Source organism: Physeter macrocephalus, chromosome 8 (assembly GCF_002837175.3).
Source record: "Physeter macrocephalus isolate SW-GA chromosome 8, ASM283717v5, whole genome shotgun sequence".
NCBI lineage: Eukaryota > Metazoa > Chordata > Mammalia > Artiodactyla > Physeteridae > Physeter > Physeter macrocephalus.
The window spans coordinates 118,106,193-118,122,853 of NC_041221.1; the positions used below are offsets into that span (position 1 = coordinate 118,106,193).

At 34.8% G+C, this 16,661-nt stretch overlaps 1 pseudogene; it reads right to left on the reverse strand.

Moving 5' to 3' along the window:
• Positions 1-737: 737 nt before the first annotated feature.
• LOC102995386 (cytoskeleton-associated protein 2-like) lies at positions 738-2,765 on the reverse strand (annotated as a pseudogene).
• Between the last annotated feature and the right edge of the window lie 13,896 nt (positions 2,766-16,661).

Genomic DNA, 16,661 nt, shown 5'->3' on the forward strand with positions numbered 1-16,661 from the left:
ACTATCATGTTTTAGGAAACATGATGAAGTTTTTATATTACAAGGAAGAAATCAATTTTAAGTATTAGTTATTTTAGAAACACTACCTAAACTAGGATGACATTTATGCGATATTATATATTCCTTCTCTAACTCCCTTCTATTAGTCTATAAACTATATCAAATGAAGCAATGGAAGTTACAATTTTTAACATTTTAGATAGTTAAGTTAGAAAAGGAACTAAAGAAAGGAACTCAGATTTAAAGTTCTGAATGCCCACTAGGTTTGGCAAATTTTCTTTCTTCCAACAAAGTATCTTCTCTTAGAAATGGAGTATTTTGTTAACTATCCCTCTCAGAGACCTCGGCTACAATAAAAAAGAGGCCAAGAGACCACAGATGCAGACTCACTGGCTTTGCTGGAGAGTGACAATGAAGAACCAGGGGCAGAGTCCCAGGGACACAGGAGACCACAGCAGTCTGGGCTACTAGAATTGGGTGACAAAGCAAGCTAACTCTGTCTTCACAAAATTTACCTGTGTTAGAGAAAAAGTCAGTCTATTGAGATTGACAAGGTAGGATTAGCTTTCCGATGCACAGAAGGCAACACCTGCTTTAGTGTGGGCATTAATAAGAGCGCTGACTGCTGTGAATACTTAGGTACTTGGCAACTCGTGACCTAAGGGACATGCAAAGCCACAACAAACCAACAAACCAAACGCCCTCGGAATAATACAAACCCCACTCCTATCAAAGCTTCACTTCTCTTCTGTCGTCTCAGTCTCTGAGTACATGTGGCACACAAAAGCATCAGTTTCACTTCCCAACTCTGTTAACTGTTCCAGTGAAGACACACAAGGATAATGGTCTTTTAACGTATCTGGCAATTTAGAAGTCTTCTCTTGAAGACGTCGAGAACGTCTAACTGGTGTGAGAAAGTTTAGCTCTTTATGCAGAATTTGTTTCGTTAAACTGCATCTTCTTTTTCACACTTTGCAAGTATGGAGTAGTAGACACATTACATTTAATTAAGCAATGTGCCCTAGTTTCTGTATTGGGGGTTTTAATATCACTGGTTGGATCTTTTGTTTTGTCATCTTGCTCTTTTTCACAACCTTGAAATACCACATTCCTAGGATGCTTATTTTCTATTTCTGGTTTTTCTGACCCCAGATTAACACTTATATTGTCAATGGTGGCTTCTTGGATTTATTCCTTGGTTGCACAAGTCTCCTCAATATTTTCTCCAAATTTAACTCTTTCTTGACTCTTCATTGTCAGAATGTCAACAATTGCATGTCACATCTCTTCAGTAGGCTGAGCTCCTTCCAGAATGGCCTTCTCATAGATTGCAAAAATATTTTCAATAGACTTGTAAGTGGTTCAATATGCACAAGGCATATCCAATATTTAACAAGTTTTTTGGCATCTGGAATATTTTTAATCATGTCATTCAGTGTAAACAATACTTCTTCTTTTGGACATACCTCATTAATCAGGTGTAGGCATTCAGAAAATGTATTGTTTACTTTTTCAGTAAACAATCGTTGTTCATCTTCTTCTGCCATGGTAGTCAAGAAGCACCCAACTAGTTTTTCATTTTGTGCTTCGGGCTCAGGCTGTGTAACCACTGAGCTCAGAGGCCTTTTCATTACTCTTCCTTTGCCAGCTTTCCACTCATTCAGACAAGCCTTTCTCTCCCCTGCAGTTTCTCTGGCTGAGTCCATTTACTCTCAATAGATGCTTTCACCATGGTATGTCTTTGGTGGTCAATGCTTTTTGACTTTTCTATCAGTTTAGTATTAGAAGACAAAGCAGACCTGGCTACCATTTCAGATGTCATGCTTCTTGATAGTGTTTTATTTCTTTTTATGTCCTGAGAAGAACTGGTTTTGATAATAGACGAAAGTGTATTTAACTGTAATAATTCTTTCTTTCGAGGCCCTTTCCAAACTGCAACACTGGCAGACTGATGCCTTGTTTCATGGCATCCTGGTTATTACTGTGGTGACTGCTAATAGAAGGTTGTACAAGTTGACTGCTCTGAGATGTGGTGCTCACAAATTTAGTGGCAGTCATCATACGTGAGGCTCTGTCATTTTTCACTGGTACACTGCTGGCGTCTACAGGCTGAGACTTTGTGGCTTTAGAGACAGTAGCTGAAAGCTTCTTCATTGTTGCAGAACTCTCATCTTTGACTTGTAGAGGTTTTCTAAAGGAATTAATCTTAGACTGAACAATTTGGCTATGATAAGATCCAAGCACAGGTTTCTTGGGCATGTTAGCACCTTGCTTTGGTTTTTCTATAGTCATTTGTTTCTTTTTACTGTTGTTTTTAAGGTGAAATGCTTAGCTTAACATCATATGTTGACTTTGGGGGTCATCTTTAATTGGTAACAACGGCAGAGTTTGATTATTATCCTCAAAATTAGGTGTGTCAATTGCTGTAGTTGAATTGGTTAATTCATTAGAAGGTTTTAAAGGAATACAGTTTTTTTCCATTGTTATATTATTCTTGATCCCTGTAGGTCTACCGACATTCTCTTTATCAACCATTTTTGCCTTAAGTTTCAGAACTTTTGTCTCTTCTTGGATCTGGCCTTCAGATGCCTTCACTCTCTGGTCTCTACCACTGGATAATATCTGATTTTCCTGTTTGTATGCAAAAAGTTTTTCTTTTTAACAGATGCTCCTTGAGTTTTTTGACTTCTTTGCTCTCCGAATGCAGACTGGGCCCTCTGACTTGGGGGCAGCTGCAGGTCCTGGGGCATGGCTGGGGTGCTCATCACAGCTCCAGGAAGGGGGACGCGTCTCCAGTTTGACCGCCGCAGACTCCCTCAAGCCAGCGCGGCTGCACACTGCCTATATTGTATCATCTAACTTGCTTTTTTTCTCTCACCATTCTGTTCCTGAGATTCATCCACTTTGATGTTAAGGCATGATTTATTTATCTCAATACTGTATATTATTGTAGCATATGACTATACCACAAGTTATTTATCCATTCTCCAGCTGATATTTTTATGTGGAGTAAATACTACAAATGATCTCCTTCTATGTCTATGTCCAATCTCCTCTGACCTGATATTGAACTTGATACAAAAATTATATTATCATCTTAATAGATACAGGGAAAGCATTTGACAAAATTCAACATCCAGTTGTAATAAAAACTCTTAACAAGTTAGGCATAGAAGGGACATATCTTAACATAATAAAAGCTGTCTATAACAAGCCCACAGTTAACGTCATACTCAGTGGTGAAAGGTTGAAAACTTTTCCCCTGAGGTAGGGAAACCAGTCTCACCACTCTTATTCAACATAATATTGGAAGTCCTAGCTAAAGCAATCAAGCAAGAAAAAAATAAAAAATAAAAGTATCAGAATTGGAAAGGAAGAAATAGAATTGTCTCTATTTGCAGATGGCATGATTTTATAGATAAAAAAATCCTAAAGACTCAACCAAAAAACTGTTAGATCTAATCAATGAATTCAGTAAATTTTCAGGATACAAAATAACATACAAAAATCCGTAGCATTTCTATGCACAAACAACAAAAAGACAGTTTTTTCAATAAATGATACTGGGATAATTGGATATTCATATATAAAAGAGTGAAACTGGACCCATATCTTACACCACTCACAAAAATTAACTTGAAATGGATTAAAGACTTTAATGTAAGTCCTGAAACCATAAAACTTTTAGAAGAAAATATAGGAATAAGGCTCATTGACATGGGTCTTCACAGTAATGTTTTTGAATGTGATACTTAAAGCACAAGCAACAAAATAAAAAATAAACAAGTGAGACTACATCAAACTAGAAAGCTTCTGCACAGCAAATCATCAACAAAGTGAAAAGACAACCTATGGAATGGGAAAAAAAATATATGTAAATCATAGATCTGATTAGAGAATAATACCCCAAATATATAAAGAACACATACAAATCAATAGCAAATAAACTGAACAGTTAAAAAGTGGGCAAAGAACCTGAATAGACATTTCTCCAAAGAAGATATAAGAAAGGCCAACAGGCACATGGAAAAATGCCCAACATTACTAGTAAGGAAGGAAATGCATATTAAAACCACAATAGGACATCACCTCACACTTGTTAGAATAGCCATCATAAAAAGGAAAAGAGGTAACAAGTGCTGGTATGGATGAGGAGAAAAGGGTTTAGTGGGACTGTAAATTGGTATAGCCACTGCAAAACAATATGGATGATCCTCAAAAAATTAAAAATAGAATTGTCATATTATCCAGCAATTCCACTTCTGAGAATATATATGAAGAAAATAAAAACTCTAACTCAAAATATATCTTTCCTCCCATATTCATAGCAGCATTATTTACAATAGCCAAGAGATGGAAACAACCTAAGGTGTACATCTATAGATAAAATGAATAAAGAAGTTTTCCTTTCTCTAATAATTAGTGACATTGAGCATATTTTCATGTGCCTGTTGGCCATCTGTATGTCTTCTTTGTCTATTTAGGTCTTCTGCCAATTTTTTGATTTTTTGAAAATTTTATTAAGGAAGTTTTCCTTTCTCTAATAATTAGTGACATTGAGCATATTTTCATGTGCCTGTTGGCCATCTGTATGTCTTCTTTGTCTATTTAGGTCTTCTGCCAATTTTTTGATTTTTTGAAAATTTTATTAAGCTGTATGAACTGTTTGTATATTTTGAAAATTAATCCCTTGTCAGTAGCATCATTTGCAAATATTTTCTCCCATTCTGTGGGTTGTCTTTTCATTTTGTTTATAGTTTCCTTTGTTGTGGAAAAGCTTTTAAGTTTAATTAGGTCCCATTTGTTTATTTTTTTTGTTTGTTTCCATCACTCTAGGAGAGGAATCCAAAAAAGTATTGCTGTGATTTATGTCAAAGAGTGTTCTGCCTGTGTTTTCCTCTAGGAGTTTTATAGTATCTGGTCTTTCATTTAGGTCTTTAATCCATTTTGAGTTTATTTTTGTGTATGGTGTCAGGGAGTGTTCTAATTTCATTCTTTTACCTATAGCTGTCCAGTTTTTCCAGCACCACTTATTGAAGAGACTATCTTTTCTCCATTGTATATTCTTGCCTCTTTTTTCATAGATTAATTGACCATAAGTTCATGGTTTTATTTCTGGGCTTTCTATCCTGGTCCATTGATTTATATGTCTTTTTTTGTGCCAGTACCATACTGTTTTGATGATTGTAGCTTTATAGTATAGTCTGAAGGCAGGGTGCCTGGCTCCTCCAGCTCCATTTTTCTTTCTCAAGATTGCTTTGGCTATTCAGGTTCTTTTGTGTTTCCATACAAATTTTTAAATTATTTGTTCTAGTTCTATGAAAAATGTCATTGGTAATTTGATAGGGATTACATTGAATCTGTAATTGCTTTTGGTAGTACAGTCATTTTGACAATATTGATTCTTCTAATCCAAGAACATGGTATTTCTCTCCATCTATTTGTGTCATCTTTGATTTCTTTCATCAGTATCTTATAGTTTTTTGAGTACAGGTCTTTTGCCTCCTTAGGTAGGTTTATTCCTAGGTGTTTTATTCTTTTTGATACAATGGTTACTGGGATTGTTTCCTTAATTACTCTTTCTGATCTTTTGTTGTTAGTGTATGGGAATGCAAGAGATTTCTTTATTAATTTTGTATCCTGCAACTTTATCAAATTCATTGATGAGCTCTAGTAGTTTTCTGGTAACATCTTTGAAAGTTGCTATTAGAGTTGAACTTAAATGTTTTTGCCATAACAATTGCAATCACAGAATGGTAGTCTTGTGAGTTGAAGAGTGTGCTAACTAACCTTATTGTGGTAACATTTTGCTATATATATATATATAAAAGTATATATATTTATATTTATATATATATGTATGAAATCATCCCATTGTATACCTTAAACTTACATAATATTTTAAGTCAATTATACCTCAATAAACCTGGAAAGAACATTGTAGAACATATGTAGTCTAGATATTTGCTGTTTGCTTGTTCTTTTTCTGCCTTTCATCCTCTACAAACTCAGATTTCAAATTTAGGACCAGTTTAAGTTTCCCCCAGTGAGTTCACTCTAAAAGCATCAGAATGGTGTGTAAGTGTTACTCGTTTCACAGGGGAAATGGAGAAATTTATATATCGACTTAAAAATTGCATGAGACATTTTACTTTCCCTGTATCCCTTTTTGCCTCTGCTGTCCCCAGTCACTTCCTTATGTTAGCTCAGTTTCTACACAGTGCCCAGCAGCATGCTGTCTCCATTTCTTCCCAGAATGCCTTTCTGATTTCTTTCTCTGTAGGCTACTCTGATCCAGTTCCTGCCTTCCAAATTGCATAACCACACAAAATTCCATTCCTTTTTCTTCCTGTAGTTTCACTTTGGAAATGCATTGATTCAGGTCTTTTTTTTTGCACATACCTTTATTGCATGAACTTTAATTGAAGAATATTCATGTCCATTCTAAGAAAATGCCAACCCTAAAAAAGAAAATCCTGAACACAGTACTTTTAGTTTAGTTTTTTTAAATTGAAATGGAACAAATTGAAAGGAAAAAAATTGTTCCAGATGTTTGAAGAAAGCATATGTGATTTTGTTGACTACAGTAGAGAAAATCTCAGCAGATACAGTGAAATACGAAAATTTATGTTTTCTTTATAAATACTTTTGAAAGAAATTCATTTCCAGGTAGCATGTAGTCATAATGAATGACTTCAAAGATATGTGCTTAAACATTAAGACTAATTTGGTATTGCCAAAAGCAGCATGGCCACATATTCCCAATATGTATTTAACAGTAAGGTAGAAAATTCACAGAAAATACACATCTGACAGACTCGCATACCATGCCCATAAACAGAGACACAGACCCAAACACACACATACGTGCTCCACACCCCATACAAATACTTCCTTTCAGCCATACTACATTGTCTCAGCTCACTCGGTTTTCTTTTTCTATCAACCCCAGTTATTTTTGAACAATTTCTATAATTCTTGCCAATATTTTCCTCTCACAGAAAGGCTCACAGGATTGACTTTGGTGTCCTTTCCTGGCTTCACTCTCTTCCTGGGTCTCGCAGGTTATCTGTGGCAAGAGTATTAATCTAACAGCCACGAGCATTTTCACTGTCTAGTTGCATCTTTCGTGCCAGAGGCACAGGCTCTTCTCAGGCAGAATCATGATTGTGGCCTGAGCTATCATTTGTATGTGATATTTGTCCATTTTATTTCTGTTACATTAAAAAATAGATTCAAATCAAGGATGTTTTCATTCTGTGTTTAAATATTTGTTCACTTATATCCAAGTATCCAAGTATATTCACTGTCTTTTTTTTTAAGCATACAGTGCTATACCCTGCAACAATGGCACACATAAAACTCTAACTATATGTTATTCCCTTAACTAAAATATACCAAGAATAAAGACACTACCAGCAATTTACAGGAATATAAGAATGAACTTAGTGAAGACAGAATGAACTGTGTGCACATTTACACGAGCATAGCACTTATCGTTTTGCAGCCTCTAGGAAACTGGTTGGGAAGAGAACAAACACTTTCTAGATATTAAAAGTTAATTCACATTGAATCAGCTTCTCCAGAAGTATGAGGCGTTCACATTGGACTTCATGTTGCTTTTCACTATTTCAATATGAGATATGTCCCTGTATGTGGCTTTACTCGGAGTTCTTTCCAATTGCTATATGTATATAATTATAAATTGGTCACATTCATTTTCTAGAATTTCATATAAATGTATTGCTGGAAAGCCATCTCTCCCAAAACAAGTAACCATTATTTATCTTCCAAATTGTTTTTCAGCAAGGAGCTACTGAAGAGACTTTCTCCCTATAAATACAGAAACAGAAATTTATTGTTTAGGTGCACCAGGCGTGCTGTAATCTTTCGACCTTATGCTATTATGGAGATACTACAGTTAGATAGTGGAACAATGCAGCTTCCAGTTTGACTAAAACATTTTAAAGAAAAGAGTATTTTTAATGAAGTAGCTATTAAAAAATTGCCATCTAATTATGAGCAAAATCTTAAGGTAATATTTGTGTTCCACAAAGGAATCTGTGATTAGGCAAATTCCTGAACTAACATTTGATATTCATCATGTCACTTAATTCTGAGCCACATTCTTACTTCTTGAGTGATGATGAAAAGAAACCAAAGTCTTTTTTAAAAAATATATCCATTAATAGTTGAATTATACACAAATTGATTTGAATTTGTCTCCTCCTTAAATTATGAGTTTAGTTGAAATTTCTAGGAGTAGAATTGTTGAACATATATAATATTTGCTTGGTCATTACACCTTTTGAAATGTTCTCTGGTGGATATGGGTGCTGGTGTACTGACCTCCTTACCATAGGCAATTTCTGATGTTTTAAGAAATGTTAAACAATTTGTGGGGCAGATGTTATTTCCACATGTGGCTTAGAAAAGCATTGTACTTCTGGCATATGGGCCTGTTCTGATTTTAAAGGAGAGGAAGGTTTTTATGATTTTATTTTTATGGACACATGTAATTATATATCAGGGGGATCTACCACACACATTTTCACAGAGGGCATTACACAGTTTTATAGTGTGCCTTCAGCTTCCTAAAAAATTACCAATATCACAATTACTGTAAAATTACTGTGCAATTATAACAGTAGCTTCTTTAAACACTATTTGTAGATGTAAAATTGTTTTTATGAGTAATACATAACATTACTATCTCATTTTAGAACTCTATATTGAATAAAGCCCATTTGCCAATACTGTTTCATTCATATAAATTCTCTTTTGAAGAAATACATGTTTAAGTTAAAAATATTCCTCCTGCATTCATAACTATAGGATAAAGCTCATCAATATGAACAAACTCTAAAAATAGACATTTAAATAAAAATAAAGATGAAGTACTGATTTCTGCTCTCTTCATTATTATATCTGTTACTGGCTTTATATCCTGAGTTGTGTTCTGGTAATGGTGCTGGGTTAAAAAATTCTTACTTCAGTTTAAATACATGTGTAAAGCACATGTATTTTTCTTTTCTCTGAATACATTTTGATTGAAAAATAACATAAGAAAAACAAGCCTGCCACTCATATTTGCAAGGCCTGCTACAAAAATACAAAGAGAGGCCCACATTTCAAAATCTAAATATTTAAAAGTTACAGATCTAGCTAATAACTTGCTAAATTAAAAAGTTATATTCTTCTCTCTCAACAAAAATACCTTTATACTGACAAAATGAAAACTCTTTGTAAAGCTTAATTTTATATGACTAAAAGTCAGCAAAATGCCAAAGATGACTGTATTGAAATATTATTTAACATGTTGATGCTCTAGCCATATTAGTAAAAAATATAAAATGTAAAATTCATATATGTATTATAATATATAACGTATTGTATGTAATTTATTTTTCTTGTCTTATTTGGTGACTACCATTCGATATGCAGAGACCTAATCTTCTTCCATAGTGCACTCCACCTTCTCCATCAGCTTTGCCTGGTATCCCCATGTTCAAAGCTCTTTTGGTCAGCATCTCTAGAGAGAGCAAACTTTGTTCTAGAATTCCTTTGGAGTCCAAGAGGGGTTAAAATGTTCCAGATTCAGGACTGTGAAAATCTTCACCTTTGAACTCTGTTCTGGATGTTTGTCTTTAGAGGTACCCATTGGCTCCAGTTGCTGAGTTCCAAAGTTCTTAATAAATACATAGTGCAAAGTGTTCTTATGTTTTGATATGAAATAGGTTTATTTGTGTTAATTTTAAGTAATCTGCAATTTGTTTTGATTTCATCTTCAGTCATGAGTTACTTGGAAGAGTCTTGATGTCCATTTTTTTCAGTTACATAGAAGCAAAGGCTAGGGGTGGGTTGGTTGTGAAAGTGGTGGAGAGACATGGAGATCTTTGTTGTCCGGGTCTCTGGGTGAAAGCAAGAGGAGAGTCCACTCTTTCTCAACCACTTGATCTGGTGGAAATTTTGCCCATCAGAGCTCCTGACACCCAGTAGGTCTCCCCAAAGCCTTCCAAAGGACTGAATGCAGGAGAGAGACTATTTCTTTAATTTTCTGTACACATAAGATGCCCTCTGGCACACACACGCTGGGAATTCACAGGCAACCACAGAGTCTGTGGTCTTCACCTCAGGATCTAATCCACATTTCATATTCCTCCATCCAAATGGACTAGATAATCTGGCACCTGTATCCTGGGGAATTCATGTCTTCCGATCTATACATATTATCTTCAGAATTTATCAGAAAGATTATTTTAGTTGTATTTTTGAAAATTTTATTAAGCTGTATGAACTGTTTGTATATTTTGAAAATTAATCCCTTGTCAGTAGCATCATTTGCAAATATTTTCTCCCATTCTGTGGGTTGTCTTTTCATTTTGTTTATAGTTTCCTTTGTTGTGGAAAAGCTTTTAAGTTTAATTAGGTCCCATTTGTTTATTTTTTTTGTTTGTTTCCATCACTCTAGGAGAGGAATCCAAAAAAGTATTGCTGTGATTTATGTCAAAGAGTGTTCTGCCTGTGTTTTCCTCTAGGAGTTTTATAGTATCTGGTCTTTCATTTAGGTCTTTAATCCATTTTGAGTTTATTTTTGTGTATGGTGTCAGGGAGTGTTCTAATTTCATTCTTTTACCTATAGCTGTCCAGTTTTTCCAGCACCACTTATTGAAGAGACTATCTTTTCTCCATTGTATATTCTTGCCTCTTTTTTCATAGATTAATTGACCATAAGTTCATGGTTTTATTTCTGGGCTTTCTATCCTGGTCCATTGATTTATATGTCTTTTTTTGTGCCAGTACCATACTGTTTTGATGATTGTAGCTTTATAGTATAGTCTGAAGGCAGGGTGCCTGGCTCCTCCAGCTCCATTTTTCTTTCTCAAGATTGCTTTGGCTATTCAGGTTCTTTTGTGTTTCCATACAAATTTTTAAATTATTTGTTCTAGTTCTATGAAAAATGTCATTGGTAATTTGATAGGGATTACATTGAATCTGTAATTGCTTTTGGTAGTACAGTCATTTTGACAATATTGATTCTTCTAATCCAAGAACATGGTATTTCTCTCCATCTATTTGTGTCATCTTTGATTTCTTTCATCAGTATCTTATAGTTTTTTGAGTACAGGTCTTTTGCCTCCTTAGGTAGGTTTATTCCTAGGTGTTTTATTCTTTTTGATACAATGGTTACTGGGATTGTTTCCTTAATTACTCTTTCTGATCTTTTGTTGTTAGTGTATGGGAATGCAAGAGATTTCTTTATTAATTTTGTATCCTGCAACTTTATCAAATTCATTGATGAGCTCTAGTAGTTTTCTGGTAACATCTTTGAAAGTTGCTATTAGAGTTGAACTTAAATGTTTTTGCCATAACAATTGCAATCACAGAATGGTAGTCTTGTGAGTTGAAGAGTGTGCTAACTAACCTTATTGTGGTAACATTTTGCTATATATATATATATAAAAGTATATATATTTATATTTATATATATATGTATGAAATCATCCCATTGTATACCTTAAACTTACATAATATTTTAAGTCAATTATACCTCAATAAACCTGGAAAGAACATTGTAGAACATATGTAGTCTAGATATTTGCTGTTTGCTTGTTCTTTTTCTGCCTTTCATCCTCTACAAACTCAGATTTCAAATTTAGGACCAGTTTAAGTTTCCCCCAGTGAGTTCACTCTAAAAGCATCAGAATGGTGTGTAAGTGTTACTCGTTTCACAGAGGAAATGGAGAAATTTATATATCGACTTAAAAATTGCATGAGACATTTTACTTTCCCTGTATCCCTTTTTGCCTCTGCTGTCCCCAGTCACTTCCTTATGTTAGCTCAGTTTCTACACAGTGCCCAGCAGCATGCTGTCTCCATTTCTTCCCAGAATGCCTTTCTGATTTCTTTCTCTGTAGGCTACTCTGATCCAGTTCCTGCCTTCCAAATTGCATAACCACACAAAATTCCATTCCTTTTTCTTCCTGTAGTTTCACTTTGGAAATGCATTGATTCAGGTCTTTTTTTTTGCACATACCTTTATTGCATGAACTTTAATTGAAGAATATTCATGTCCATTCTAAGAAAATGCCAACCCTAAAAAAGAAAATCCTGAACACAGTACTTTTAGTTTAGTTTTTTTAAATTGAAATGGAACAAATTGAAAGGAAAAAAATTGTTCCAGATGTTTGAAGAAAGCATATGTGATTTTGTTGACTACAGTAGAGAAAATCTCAGCAGATACAGTGAAATACGAAAATTTATGTTTTCTTTATAAATACTTTTGAAAGAAATTCATTTCCAGGTAGCATGTAGTCATAATGAATGACTTCAAAGATATGTGCTTAAACATTAAGACTAATTTGGTATTGCCAAAAGCAGCATGGCCACATATTCCCAATATGTATTTAACAGTAAGGTAGAAAATTCACAGAAAATACACATCTGACAGACTCGCATACCATGCCCATAAACAGAGACACAGACCCAAACACACACATACGTGCTCCACACCCCATACAAATACTTCCTTTCAGCCATACTACATTGTCTCAGCTCACTCGGTTTTCTTTTTCTATCAACCCCAGTTATTTTTGAACAATTTCTATAATTCTTGCCAATATTTTCCTCTCACAGAAAGGCTCACAGGATTGACTTTGGTGTCCTTTCCTGGCTTCACTCTCTTCCTGGGTCTCGCAGGTTATCTGTGGCAAGAGTATTAATCTAACAGCCACGAGCATTTTCACTGTCTAGTTGCATCTTTCGTGCCAGAGGCACAGGCTCTTCTCAGGCAGAATCATGATTGTGGCCTGAGCTATCATTTGTATGTGATATTTGTCCATTTTATTTCTGTTACATTAAAAAATAGATTCAAATCAAGGATGTTTTCATTCTGTGTTTAAATATTTGTTCACTTATATCCAAGTATCCAAGTATATTCACTGTCTTTTTTTTTAAGCATACAGTGCTATACCCTGCAACAATGGCACACATAAAACTCTAACTATATGTTATTCCCTTAACTAAAATATACCAAGAATAAAGACACTACCAGCAATTTACAGGAATATAAGAATGAACTTAGTGAAGACAGAATGAACTGTGTGCACATTTACACGAGCATAGCACTTATCGTTTTGCAGCCTCTAGGAAACTGGTTGGGAAGAGAACAAACACTTTCTAGATATTAAAAGTTAATTCACATTGAATCAGCTTCTCCAGAAGTATGAGGCGTTCACATTGGACTTCATGTTGCTTTTCACTATTTCAATATGAGATATGTCCCTGTATGTGGCTTTACTCGGAGTTCTTTCCAATTGCTATATGTATATAATTATAAATTGGTCACATTCATTTTCTAGAATTTCATATAAATGTATTGCTGGAAAGCCATCTCTCCCAAAACAAGTAACCATTATTTATCTTCCAAATTGTTTTTCAGCAAGGAGCTACTGAAGAGACTTTCTCCCTATAAATACAGAAACAGAAATTTATTGTTTAGGTGCACCAGGCGTGCTGTAATCTTTCGACCTTATGCTATTACGGAGATACTACAGTTAGATAGTGGAACAATGCAGCTTCCAGTTTGACTAAAACATTTTAAAGAAAAGAGTATTTTTAATGAAGTAGCTATTAAAAAATTGCCATCCAATTATGAGCAAAATCTTAAGGTAATATTTGTGTTCCACAAAGGAATCTGTGATTAGGCAAATTCCTGAACTAACATTTGATATTCATCATGTCACTTAATTCTGAGCCACATTCTTACTTCTTGAGTGATGATGAAAAGAAACCAAAGTCTTTTTTAAAAAATATATCCATTAATAGTTGAATTATACACAAATTGATTTGAATTTGTCTCCTCCTTAAATTATGAGTTTAGTTGAAATTTCTAGGAGTAGAATTGTTGAACATATATAATATTTGCTTGGTCATTACACCTTTTGAAATGTTCTCTGGTGGATATGGGTGCTGGTGTACTGAACTCCTTACCATAGGCAATTTCTGATGTTTTAAGAAATGTTAAACAATTTGTGGGGCAGATGTTATTTCCACATGTGGCTTAGAAAAGCATTGTACTTCTGGCATATGGGCCTGTTCTGATTTTAAAGGAGAGGAAGGTTTTTATGATTTTATTTTTATGGACACATGTAATTATATATCAGGGGGATCTACCACACACATTTTCACAGAGGGCATTACACAGTTTTATAGTGTGCCTTCAGCTTCCTAAAAAATTACCAATATCACAATTACTGTAAAATTACTGTGCAATTATAACAGTAGCTTCTTTAAACACTATTTGTAGATGTAAAATTGTTTTTATGAGTAATACATAACATTACTATCTCATTTTAGAACTCTATATTGAATAAAGCCCATTTGCCAATACTGTTTCATTCATATAAATTCTCTTTTGAAGAAATACATGTTTAAGTTAAAAATATTCCTCCTGCATTCATAACTATAGGATAAAGCTCATCAATATGAACAAACTCTAAAAATAGACATTTAAATAAAAATAAAGATGAAGTACTGATTTCTGCTCTCTTCATTATTATATCTGTTACTGGCTTTATATCCTGAGTTGTGTTCTGGTAATGGTGCTGGGTTAAAAAATTCTTACTTCAGTTTAAATACATGTGTAAAGCACATGTATTTTTCTTTTCTCTGAATACATTTTGATTGAAAAATAACATAAGAAAAACAAGCCTGCCACTCATATTTGCAAGGCCTGCTACAAAAATACAAAGAGAGGCCCACATTTCAAAATCTAAATATTTAAAAGTTACAGATCTAGCTAATAACTTGCTAAATTAAAAAGTTATATTCTTCTCTCTCAACAAAAATACCTTTATACTGACAAAATGAAAACTCTTTGTAAAGCTTAATTTTATATGACTAAAAGTCAGCAAAATGCCAAAGATGACTGTATTGAAATATTATTTAACATGTTGATGCTCTAGCCATATTAGTAAAAAATATAAAATGTAAAATTCATATATGTATTATAATATATAACGTATTGTATGTAATTTATTTTTCTTGTCTTATTTGGTGACTACCATTCGATATGCAGAGACCTAATCTTCTTCCATAGTGCACTCCACCTTCTCCATCAGCTTTGCCTGGTATCCCCATGTTCAAAGCTCTTTTGGTCAGCATCTCTAGAGAGAGCAAACTTTGTTCTAGAATTCCTTTGGAGTCCAAGAGGGGTTAAAATGTTCCAGATTCAGGACTGTGAAAATCTTCACCTTTGAACTCTGTTCTGGATGTTTGTCTTTAGAGGTACCCATTGGCTCCAGTTGCTGAGTTCCAAAGTTCTTAATAAATACATAGTGCAAAGTGTTCTTATGTTTTGATATGAAATAGGTTTATTTGTGTTAATTTTAAGTAATCTGCAATTTGTTTTGATTTCATCTTCAGTCATGAGTTACTTGGAAGAGTCTTGATGTCCATTTTTTTCAGTTACATAGAAGCAAAGGCTAGGGGTGGGTTGGTTGTGAAAGTGGTGGAGAGACATGGAGATCTTTGTTGTCCGGGTCTCTGGGTGAAAGCAAGAGGAGAGTCCACTCTTTCTCAACCACTTGATCTGGTGGAAATTTTGCCCATCAGAGCTCCTGACACCCAGTAGGTCTCCCCAAAGCCTTCCAAAGGACTGAATGCAGGAGAGAGACTATTTCTTTAATTTTCTGTACACATAAGATGCCCTCTGGCACACACACGCTGGGAATTCACAGGCAACCACAGAGTCTGTGGTCTTCACCTCAGGATCTAATCCACATTTCATATTCCTCCATCCAAATGGACTAGATAATCTGGCACCTGTATCCTGGGGAATTCATGTCTTCCGATCTATACATATTATCTTCAGAATTTATCAGAAAGATTATTTTAGTTGTATGGGATTGTAGCAAAGAATGGGGAAAAAAATCAACAGCAATGTGTGCTCAGATTGCTATAAAGTGGCAATTGAAATGCATGCCTAATTGAAGAACACAATCTAGGTGAGTTACACATTAGTACAAATTTTATTCTAAAGTCCAGTAGACAAGAACAAAAAATGGCATATTAGCAAGCTTACCACTGAAACCTCCTTGGGAGAGCACTACCTTGGAGATACAAAGAGTTTTAGTGACGCCAGCAAAGCCAGTTATTTTTTCACCACGGTATCAGATTGCTGTGTTTGTTTCTTTGTTTGTTTTGGTTGACACTATGTTGAAGTCATTAGGCTACTATTTGAACACATGTTGTACAATATATACCTTTATACATGCACAATACATTAAACCCAGTGAGGTGCTCCTACTGAGATGCACAGTGGAATGAAGACTCAGGAGAAACAGAAAATTTGTGTCTCCCCTCTCATGCCTAAGCTTAGGTAAAGAGAGATAAGTTGTTCCAACTGTTGAAATTGATATTTTTAGCTTGCTAGTAACTTTTTGAAACACACAGAGTTGAATTAGAGCCAGTGAAATGTATGTTCAACTTGATGTCACTTTGCTTCCCATGTTTCAAAGAAGGAGATTAAAAAAAATTCTTTCTGGGGCTTCCCTGGCGCCGCAGTGGTTGAGAGTCCGCCCACCGATGCAGGGGACACGGGTTCGTGCCCCGGTCCAGGAGGATCCCGCGTGCCGCGGAGCGGCTGGGCCCGTGAGCCA